At 35.1% G+C, this 12,235-nt stretch overlaps 1 protein-coding gene across 3 annotated transcripts in view; it reads right to left on the minus strand.

Annotated features, from left to right (window-relative positions):
* Positions 1–12,235, minus strand: part of LOC138714114 (salivary peroxidase/catechol oxidase-like) — a 153,668-nt gene that overhangs the window by 65,449 nt on the left and 75,984 nt on the right. The gene's annotated exons all lie outside the window — the stretch shown is intronic.

The raw sequence follows: 12,235 nt of genomic DNA on the forward strand, positions 1-12,235 counted from the left end.
TACAACAGTCTCCCCTACTGATGATAAAATTACATTTTTTGGCTGAGAATAATAGACATACAACATGGTTTGTGTCTATTAGCATTATTGTATTCTGTTAGAATTTATTTTCTGCTAATTTCAATAATAATAATAATAATAATAATAATAATAATAATAATAATAATAATAATAATAATGATGATGTGAAATTTTAGTAAGTGATATTTTTACTGTCATGCATGGAATGTATTTTGTTACATTTGGTTATATTATATTTCAAACTGTTACCCTGCATTTATTGAGGTTGTTGTTTATTTAAAGAATCCTTACTGTATATTTAAAAGTCCTGCTATTAATCGTAACATCCCCTCAACCTATCCTAAAATATCACCAAATACACGTAGGTGAATTGTGGATTAAAATGATATTGAAAACTGGCATAAAAACCTTTCTCCTTATTGATAATTTCACCCAGAATCAATACTTTCGTCAGAAACCTTTCCTTTTTAAGGGGAGTGGGTAGTGATACCTTTGTGATTAAAAAATTTCAGTACAAAAGATTAGTTCAATATTTCTAGGCTTTCAGTGCTCGGAGTGGAATAAAAATTTCCATGGTTATACAATCAATCATTCTGAATTCAGTGGTATAAAAGACAACTAATCAGTTTCGTATCCAAGTGCAAAAGAAAGGCCCTAACTGATAACCCGTTATCCCACTTTGCTAAGTGTACCTCATTCTTCAGGTGCACATTTCTTGCTACAGTCTTCACTCATACATCTTGTATTTTTTTAAGTTATCTAGTAATGTATATTGTAAATTCTAAAGCAAAGTTTAGTTAAATATTTCACCTCTAGTGAAACAGAAAATTATATTGAACTTTGACATTTTTTGCAATTTTTTTCCATACATAGGCCTATATTTTTTTTCTCGTCTTATGTGTGTGATATTGTTAAACCCGTAGGTCTACTATGTAGAACACAGGCTGCAGAAAACACTGTAAACATTTCATGAAAATTGTTTCAATAGTTTCAGAGAAAAATGCACTTAAGTATGAAAAAAGTCAACTTAAGGAAAATTGCATTCACAAAAAAAAAAAAAAAAAAAAAAAAAGATGTATGAATTACATGCGCCGCCAAATTTAAAGAGGCCATATAAAGGGCTTATCTGCAAAAATACTCCCCACAATATTTATACTGTTTTAAAGGATAAGTTTTATACTTTTTTTAACACACAAAATAAATATCGGATTTTTGACCCCTAATCACTACCTGGTTTCCTTAACATCACCATTAAAGAATTAAAAAACAATATGTCATTTACTCTACAGATACGATAGGCCTATGAGTTTCCTTTACGAACCTCATTCTTTGTAGGTCTATGCTATAACACATGACAACCAGAAGAAAGGCCCATTGTAAATTGCAAATATGACATCAGAACCTGTATACTCTTTAATATCAGTGGAGCTACTGTATATTCTTCTATAACAAGGATCTTTAGAAATAAAAGACGATCAACTTTTAACACAAACAGAAAGAAAATAATGTTTGTATATCTAAGCACAGCCTCCTTCAGTTACAAGCCGGAGCCATACGTCGGCAACACTGTAATTAACTGTCAAACGGAGGCCTATTATCCAGAACACGTGTTTGTGCTAATGCCCGTTTTCAATGTAAATTAATGTTGCAATACAAGTGTGTGTCGATGGAATTATGTTCGCGGTCGTACCAAACGTTAATTGTTGATGCATTATAAACTAAGTGTGTGTTGGCGATAAAAACAAGACAATAAATGAAAATATGGCTGCAGTCTTTGGCAATTTTTACGGTTATTATTAATGACAAAATGATTGACAATTCTTCTAAATATTAAATATTGTATAAACTACATTTTTATAGTATTATTTGTGGTTTGTGGTGTATCAGAATTCTAGTCAAATTGTTGGGTCTCGCCTGCTATATCAATAAAGTTACGCCGTTGATTTTCAAGTTAATTGTGAACAGCTGTTTTGTGATCCCATAAATGTTGCAGTTTTGTTGAAGATTCGGAATGCCTGCTATACGTCAGAACTGTCTATATTTGTAGATGTAGATGCATACACTCACTTTGTTAGTTTTCAAGGTTTGTTTATTAATATTATTTCTTTTGTAACAAATTAGTTATAAACATGTTTCTTCTCACTTCGTATTTACAGGATTTAAAGTTCACTGAGTTTACGCTAATTGGCGATGTGTTTTGTTACGTATTATGTTGAAGGTATGTTTCTTAATTTTTTCATAGATATTTATACTTGGCCTTGGCCTATTTAAAATTATATTTTAGAAAATTTGTAACAAATAATTTAGGATAACAGTATTGTTATGGTGACTGGCGAGGTTCAAACTAAAAGTGGCTTCCTGGGCATCTGAAATACTTATACCCCGTAGAAAAGAACGACAGATAATCACATGAAATTAAAATGTATATGATATCCTAGACCTTTCACGTCAGAAGTGAAACAAATAAAGCGGCAAAACATTGTCAATTTACTAGCTACATAATGGTTAATTGATTGGAATAGGGTATTGCGAAAGTACGTCGTTAGACTATTTTATATATTTTTGGTACAAGTAACATTTCTTTAAGTATTTATTTATTTTCCCCTGTACCATCAATAAAAAACACGTATGCTTTTAATTTTTTATGCTCGACCATGCCGAAATGTAGTAATTATACACCTGGTAGCAGTCCTTTAATGCATGTCATTAAAGTACACCTACTCATTAAAGGTCAGGTCTTTCAGCCAATGACGACTCAGGTTACAACTGTTCAGCCAATGACAGGTCAGCTTTCTACCGTTATAAAACCGCAAGTATCGATTATTCTCGGATATGCAATCGAAAGAGAATTAGCGAAAAGTCACGGAGGCTGGAAATCCAATACTGTCGCAGATGGTTATGTTCTGTTACTATAATAATTAGTGTTAATTGTAAATAATATTCAAATAAATTCGATTTGTCATCTCGTTTTTCAATGTCTAATTTTATTTCAATGTTATCTCTGTAGGTTCCTATGGCTTAGCATGGTCAATGTGGACATCTGTTCCTCGAAAAAAATCAATACTTTCGCGTCTGCGCACATCTCACAACATACGGGACATTGCTCCAGGTCAGATACAATAAAATTAATAATATCAAGTTAGAAATATGGTCGAGCATAAAAAGTCGTATGAAACTCGCCTATAATGGTAATTAAGAAGCTCGTGTGAAAATTATGAAACTCGCTTGCGCTCGTTTCATAAATATCCATACTGACTTCTTAATTACCTTCATTATAGGCTCGTTGCATAATGTACTATTAAAGTTATAAGTGGCTGTATGCAAGTACTTACGCGGTATTCTGAAATTCAAAATACCATTTCGGATTCCGTAATAAATTATGTACAGTACCTCAATACACTGAATCTTGATCATATGCACTTAGTTTTGTATCAATTAATGTCGCAAATGTACATGTGACTACGAAATCAAAGCACTAAAACGTCAAAAGTCATGCCTTTATTTCGCCTCCGCCCGTCTCCACTCGGCGTTGCCAAACCTACCCATGCTCCGGCTTGTAACTGAAGATGGCTTTGATCTAAGCCTTACTTACAACCGTCATTTGTTTCGCTGCACAATCTCCATGGTGACAGCTATAGGAGAGGTTATTCTCATATCAGTTTTTGACATTCAAGGAATGGTTTATCAGCATGTTGTACTAGCACACAGCTGTGACGGGACAGTACTACAAAAGTTTATTGGAGACCTTGAACTATCATGTCAGGCGAAAAGACAAAATCTCAAAGCAATAAGGTAAATTCTGCACCACTTTAAGTCAAGGCGTGAAAAATCTCTGTTGTGCTCCCTACAGTCCGGATTTGGTACCATACGATTTTTTTCCTGTTTTCAAATTTGAAGAAACACGGAGGGCGTTATTTCAGTTTTTGCTTGAAAGGGCCAGATTTTTAGGGTATACCGTGTGATGTGTCCTTCCCTAATTCCTCTTAAGGGGAGAGGATGGTATTTTTTTTTACTTTTTTCCTATTTGGTGTAAAATATTAATTTTTTGTACGTAGAGAGCTCATAGCTGTAGGAACACAACCAAATATAAATATTTTGAAAAAAAAATTGGGGGCCCAAATTTGAAAAAAAATATATCCAATGAAGGATTGTACTAAAACTGATATATCTAAACCGTTTTTAAAGATAGATTCAAACGTTTTTTTGCAGTGTATTTGCAAAAGCATGTTCTAGAAACTGTCTAACAGAATTTTGATGTTAGTCCCTACGTTTGTAAAATAAACAATTAAAATTTAATAACAATTTTCTGATTTCCTTTCTTGCAAACAAACGGACGTATTTTTAAAATGAAATCAGTTAACAAAATTCTGTTACAGAGAAACTTTTACTAATAGTCTAAAGAATCTGTGTTCTAAATTTCATGCATGAATCTTTAATAGTTCAGAAAATATATCCATTTTTGTCTGGCAATGTAGCAAAAAAAAAATGAAGTTACTGGAAACCCATAAAAGTGGGCGCGTCATTTAAAAATCCATAGCGCAGGAAGTTTAAAAATGACGTCTCAACATCCGATAAGGGCACAAATACCCACAAAATATTATGCAATGCATTCCACACATATCAAAGAGTATTTTAAAGAATTTTTTTTTTGAAAATTTAATTTACCGGAAACAACAATAAAAGTGAACGAGTGATTTAAAAATCAATAACGCAGGAAGTTTAAAATTGGCGACTCAACATCCGATAAGGGCACAAATACCCACAAAATATTATGCAATGCATTCCACACATATCACAGAGTATTTTAAAGATTTTTTTTTTTTTTGAAAATTTAATTTACCGGAAACAACAATAAAAGTGAGCGAGTGATTTAAAAATCCATAACGCAGGAAGTTTAAAATTGGCGACTCAACATCCGATAAGGGCACAAATACCCACAAAATGTTATGCTATGCATTCCACACATATCACAGAGTATTTTGAAGATTTTTTTTTAAATTTACTCATTTTTTCACCAAAAAATACCATCCTCTCCCCTTAAAAGAATTAGTTTCTATATCGTAAAGTGGGGTAAATTTGTCTATGAAAAAAATATTTAAAACATAATACCAGAGTACTGAACTTATTTTTAAAGTTAATTATTTTTTATCCATTTCCTAAGTATTTTTTTATTATTTAAATCATAAATAGCACTGATATCATGGTTAATTTTTCTGTTTTATGATCAAATTTGAATTGATTGAAGGAAAATAAAGAAGGTAAACTTGCGAATTCTAAATGAGGCAGTAGAGCAAGTGGACAGCTTCAAATACTTGGGGTGTACTATAAGCAGTAACATGAGCTGCTGCTAGGAAGTCAAAAGGAGGATAGCAATGGCCAAGGAAGCTTTTAATAGAAAAAGGAGCATCTTCTGCGGACCTCTGGAGAAAAAGAAGTAAGGCAGGAGACTAGTGAAGTACTTTGTGTGGAGTGTAGCATTGTATGTGGCAGAAACATGGACATTATGACTAGGTAAAGAGAAAGGACAAATGTGGATATGAAGAAGAATGGAGTGTGTGAAATGGACAGACACAATAAAAAATGAAGCTGTGCTATAACTATTTATAATAATTCTATCTAGTTTATAACTGCAAAGAAATTGTACAATGTTATATTTGTTCGGATCAAATTTCTGCACATCTATACTAATAATAAATCTGTAGCCGAAATTTTTCTGGTAATTTTCGATTTTCCAAAAATAATTGGTCCTAACATATATAATTAACCACCCTGAAACCGAAAATCGCTATTTTGAAATTTTTGTTTGTATGTCTGTCTGTCTGTCTGTCTGTCTGTATGTTTGTTACCTTTTCACGCGATAATGGCTGAACGGATTTCGATGAAAATTAGAATATAAATTAAGTTCCCTGTAACTTAGATTTTAGGCTATATTAAATTCAAAATAGATTATTTAAAAGGGGAGTTATAAGGAGGCCTGAATTAAATAAATCGAAATATGTCGCTTATTATTGATTTTTGTGAAAAATGTTACATACCAAAAGTTTCTTTAAAAATAATTTTCGATAAGTTTTATTCCCTGAAAAATTTTGATACGACTGATATTTAATGAGATAAATGAGTTTTAAAATTAAAATAACTGCCATCTAAGGCCGTGTAATGAATTAAAAAACAAATGACTTCGTCTAGAAGGGACCTTGGACAGCAACAATCGAAAGCTATGAAAGATAGCCTACAGAGAATGTTTCTGTGTTTGTATGAAGTAATATCGGAAGCTAAATTAACCGATTTGTATGATTAATTATTATTTCACCATTGGAAAGTGTAGTTTCTCTAGATGGACATAATGGTATAATGTTATTACAGTAACTTCTGATATAATATAATATAATATAATATAATATAATATAATATAATATAATATAATATAATATAATATAATATACTATAATATAATATAATATAATATAATATAATATAATATAATATAATATAATATAATATAATATAATATAATATAATATAATATAATATAATATAATTTAAGCTATTTGAAGGGTTCAGAACCATAGTGGGCCAAGCGCCATTTACTGAATACGTAGAAAACAAGGGTTAAAATTAAGTTATTACCATAATTCAATGGAAACCTATAACAAGTGAAATAAAATATATACATTAAACCGAAATTATGTCATTCTTCATTAAACTATGGTTGCATGTAATAAAAATTAAGAAACATTTAAAGGAATTGTCATTGCACCAAATGAGTGTCTCTAGTCCAAAATGATCGCATTTTAATTATTTGGATGCAATTTAAATTAAGTAACATATTAAACGATTTATCCTTCTATCAAACACGAATGTTCCCTGGATCAAATGTCCCATTTTAATTATGTAATTACTTTATATTTATTTCTAACGGGTGCAGCGGAGCGCACGGGTACGGCTAGTTTAAAGAATAAAACTTAAATTCTTTCAGTCATTCATTATCATAATGCACTGCTCTCTTGAATTGACTGAGAATATTGGGAATTAAATCAATGGCTTTCACAAAACACGCTATGAAATGTTTCATATAAAACAATTTTTATCTCGAAAACGAAGCAAAAACGAGCAAAACTGCATGAAACTTTTTTTTAAATATATCAAAGGATAACCTATTGAAATTAACGACATTACTTACGGTCCACCCTGTATATTGAAATTTAATTCTATAACGCTCTGTAAATGCACGACAGCATCTCTAGTTACAGCCTGAATTCTTGTGAAAACCCAATCGGTAGCGATTTGCTACTGAATGTCTTATGAACAGCCTTGTGTAGGAGAAGATTAGGAACTTTCACCTGAACTCACGTAATGTTATATGACGTATATGCATACAAACAAAGTGATGACAGATTTACTGAGGGGGGGAATGCAGATATGTATCTATTTCCAGTGTCATCCGGGAATCCGACAAATTCCCAGAAGCAAGATGACTACATCGTCAATAAAATATCGTAATTAAATTGTCTTTTAATGTCGAAAGAATCCTTGTACATGTCCTGAGTTCGTGACAATCATAGCTATATGAGAGCGATATTAATAAGGCATATTGAAATTAATAACTTTATCAATATTACAGCATAGCATATAAAATAAAAGTAAGAAACATTAACATATTACTAATTCTGTAATCGAACCCGGTTCCATAGCGTTCATAAAAAGTACGTTACTACTGAAGCCAGAGCGGTATTTGATAGCTAGCCTTTTTGGTACAGACAACAGAAACGAATTTTATATTTATTTTTTCACTCGAAACTTGGCTACTTGCTGGGAAATACAGAGTGTTCATATCAAAACTTCCAGCTTGAATAATTTTAAATCTGTAGGGGACACGATTTTCAAGAATAACACGTCGATATAGGAGTAGTTTTCGAAAGTTACTGTTCCGCTCCTTTACCCCCAACCACCCTCACATTTGAATTTCAAATTGCAATCCCTATCCTCTTGTCTGTGCGGATGACGTGAATATGTTAGGAGAAAATCCACAAACCATTAGGGAAAACACGGGAATTTTACTTGAAGCAAGTAAGGAGATAGGTTTGGAAGTAAATACCCGAAAAGACGAAGTATATGATTATGACTCGTGACCAGAATATTCTACGAAATGGAAACAAAAAAAATGGAGATTTATCCTTCGAAAATGTGGAAAAATTCAAATATCTTGTAGTAACAGTAACAAATATAAATAACACTCGGGAGGAAATTAAACGCAGAATAAATATGGGAAATGCCTGTTATTATTCGGTTGAGAAGATTTTTTCATCTAGTCTGCTGTCAAAAAATCTGAAAGTTAGAATTTATAAAACAGTTATATTACCTGTTGTTCTGTATGGTTGTCAAAATTTGACTCTCAATTTGAGAGAGGAACATAGGTTAATGGTGTTAAAGAATAAGGTTCTTAGGAAAATATTTGGGGCTAAAAGGGATAAAATTACAGGATAATGGAGAAAGTTACCCAACACAGAACTGCACGCATTGTATTCTTCACCTGACATAATTAGGAACATTAAATCCAGATGTTTGAGATGGGCAGGGCATGTAGCACGTATGAGCGAATCCAGAAATGCGTATAGAGTGTTAGTTGGGAGGCCGGAGGAAAAAAGACCTTTGGGGAGGCCGGGACATAGATGGGAGGATAACATTAAAATGGATTTGAGGGAGGTAGGAGATGATGATGGAGAATGGATTAATCTTGTTCAGGATAGGGACCAATGGCGGGCTTATGTGAGGGCGGCAATGAACCCCCCGGTTCCTTAAAAGCCAGTAAGTAAGTAAATAAGTAAGTAAGTAATAATAATAATAATAATAATAATAATAATAATAATAATAATAATAATTTGGTCCATCCTTTTCTGATATAGAGCCAGAAATGCATCATTTAGGCCTAATGAATTAAAGTTTAGTTTATATTAGATCCTATTATGAAGATACCGTGCTATTACTGCGTGTACTAGAAAAGAAATCTGTTGTTTCCTTGATATGAATGGAGTTTCTGTAGCCATGGAAATGTTCGTCAGTTTTTTTTTTTTTTGTGAAGTCTCTTTATACACGCTTTAATATCTATATCATATCGCGTCTGTAGGATCTTTTGGCATTTATCAGTAGGCCGTGAACTATTGTTATGATTCTGTTTCTATTGTTATTTGTTACAAATGGCTTCTTATTAATTTTTAACCCCTGTAATCATTTTATTGTTATTGCAATGTTGGTGACTATTTAAATTTGTTAACTTCCTGACTCGTTTTGTTCATGTACTCCACTCTCTTCTCTGTTGATTACGTAGTCGATACTATGAAACTCTTATATCCGGCTTCCATTTTCCTCGTGATAACATTGTTTTCGCTGTGCAACGTAAATTACCAGTTTTACTTTATAAGAATGTTAATGTATACTGATTAACTGTGACGTTCCTAAATTTCTTCAGCTCAACGTTAAAAGTACAAAATTACATCATAGACAATCTTTTGTTATTTCAATTCCTAGAACTGTTTTCTTCAAGAACTCTCCATTGTTTGTTATGAGTAATACTTACAACTCTCTGTCTTTAAACTGTGATTCTCAATTAGATTTCAGTTTATCAATAAAATTATAACATATCATACAATTTTAAAAAGAACATTTCCTTAGATATTTAAAACTATACTAATAATAAATCTGGAACCGAAATTTTTGTGGTAATTTTCGCTTTTTCAAAAATAATTGGTGTTAACATGTATAATTATTCATCCTGAGACCGATAATAGCGTTTTTGAAACTTTTGTTTGTATGTCTGTCTGTCTGGATGTTTGCTACCTTTTCACACGATAATGGCTGAACGGATTTCGATGAAAATTGAAATATAAATTATGTTGTGTACCTCAATTTTCGATGCCCGTGCGTCCTACTTTAAATGGTTCAAACCTACCCGCGCGAACGACAGTCTTTGTTTTCTGTAAGAAAGCAGGTTGGCTCGTTTTTCCCTCTTATGAGGGAGAAAGCAAAGATCACGCGGCGACGAGTAACGTTGGCAGTAGAAATTCCCCCAGGCACTGTGACGTGAACCCACGCTAGCACCCCAAACAAAGAAGAGCTTAGTGACGTCAGCTCCGAGAGGGGTATATAAGAAGGCCCAGCGGCCGAGAGCCCCCCTCGCGTATGTGGTACCTAAGAGGTTACGTCCAATTTCGGCTTCCCCTTCAAAATTTTCTAGAGCTCCTTCAGGGGAGCAGCGTAACCCGGAGTGAGACTAGTGGCCAACAGGCTTGGAGCTCACATATTTAGTTTTGTACAGCCCCCAACCCCTTGCAAGGACGCGTTTTGCGTACCTTTTAAATTTTCCTCCCAATTCTCCTTCGATTTTTCGATTTTTTTCGAGAGCGGCGGACGTAGTTCTCTTTCCAAAGCCCGGAAAGGATAAGACGAATCCAAGCAACTATAGGCCTATTAGTCTCCTCAGTTGTCTCAGCAAACTGGCGGAGCGGGTCATACATAGACGCCTCACTGAAGTAGTATTGCCCCAAATCAGGAACGAGCAATTCGGTTTTCACCCTGGTCGTTCCACTACACTCCAGGGACTCCGCATGACGGAGGACATTACCTGGGCTATGAGCACGAAGCGTGTAGTAGCTGCAGCTTACCTGGACATCGAGCGAGCATTCGACAAGGTTTGGCATGAGGGACTCCTCGTTAAGTTACTGGGCATGGGAGTCCCAGATGGAATGATACGCCTCATTTCTAACTACCTCCGAGGCCGTACATTCAAAACCCGTGTAGGCACTAGTTTCTCCACCCCCCGTGAAATTCACGCAGGAGTCCCACAGGGTTCCATTATCGGGCCCATACTTTTCAATATATTCATTAATGACCTCCCGTTTCGCTATATCCACGGCAGAAGTAGTCATCTGTATATCTATGCAGATGACACTGCCCTCTTGGCGATGGGCAAAACCTATAGATTAGCGTCCCGTAGATTACAGTCGATCTTAGATCACCTCCAGCCGTGGTTCCACGACTGGAGAATCAAGGTCAATGTAGAGAAATGTCAGGCCATACTCTTTTCACTAAGAGCGAGGCTCGAAGACATACCACCACCACCCACACTTTTCGGACGAGAAATGCCGTGGATGAACCAAATTAAATATTTAGGGATCATTATGGACTCTCATCTCAACTTCCGAGATCACATCCAATCCCTTCTTCGTAAGGCCAACGGGCTGATAGTTAGACACTATCCCATTCTGGCGGCCTTAACTCCTGACAACCTGAGGGTAGGACTTACCATGTATAAGGCCCTCATTCGCTCTGTCATTACCTATGCCGCACCCGCATGGGGGTTTGCGGCAGTGTCCCATCTCCGTAAACTCCAAGTTGTCCAAAACCAGGTGATTCGACTCATTACCCATCTCCTCCGAGTCGCCTCGAGAAGAAAGTTCCATGATGAACTAGAGTTGCCAACCATAGACGAGTTCATTGCTCGACTGGCTAGGAACCTGTATGCGGAAGCTCGTGCTAACCCCAACCCGCTCATATCTGGCCTCGGCCAGTATGATCCTAGGTTACGGCGTAGACACCAGACAGGTCCATTAGCTATACTATTGAGACAGGAGGACAGGGAGGCTGGCGTGACTCCCAGGTTTTGGTAGCCACGACTCAACTCCATGAGACTCCTTGGATAGTGCAACCGCTGTAAAATGACCTTGTCTTAACTGGGCTAAACAAAATCCCTCCACAACATTATCTACTTTTGTTGATCGATGGAAATCTAATAGAGCCAATTGGCTAGTATATATCCATCGATTCATAGAGTCATTCAACCTAAGAGCCAACTGGCTAGTCTCTGATATTGAGACAACTCATCCTGCCTAAGGTTTTTCCGTGGTTTTCCTAAGGCGCTAAGACAAATGTCGGGATGAGCCCTAAAAGAAATGGGCCACGGACCTGCACTCATATCCCCATGAATCTCCCTAATTAACAATTACATCTCTCCCCCCTCTTCGCAATTGAGCCATCATATAGCCAAATGGCTGGTCTCGAAATTGAGACAAATCAACAAGGCTCATGACCTCCTACATAATAGCCAAATTGGCTAGTCTCTTATATGAGACAACTCATCCTGCCTAAGGTATTCCGTGGTTTTCCTCAGGCGTAAGACAAATGTCGGGATGAGCCCTATAAGAAATGGGCCACGGACCTA

Source organism: Periplaneta americana, chromosome 2 (genome assembly GCF_040183065.1).
Source record: "Periplaneta americana isolate PAMFEO1 chromosome 2, P.americana_PAMFEO1_priV1, whole genome shotgun sequence".
Taxonomy (NCBI): domain Eukaryota; kingdom Metazoa; phylum Arthropoda; class Insecta; order Blattodea; family Blattidae; genus Periplaneta; species Periplaneta americana.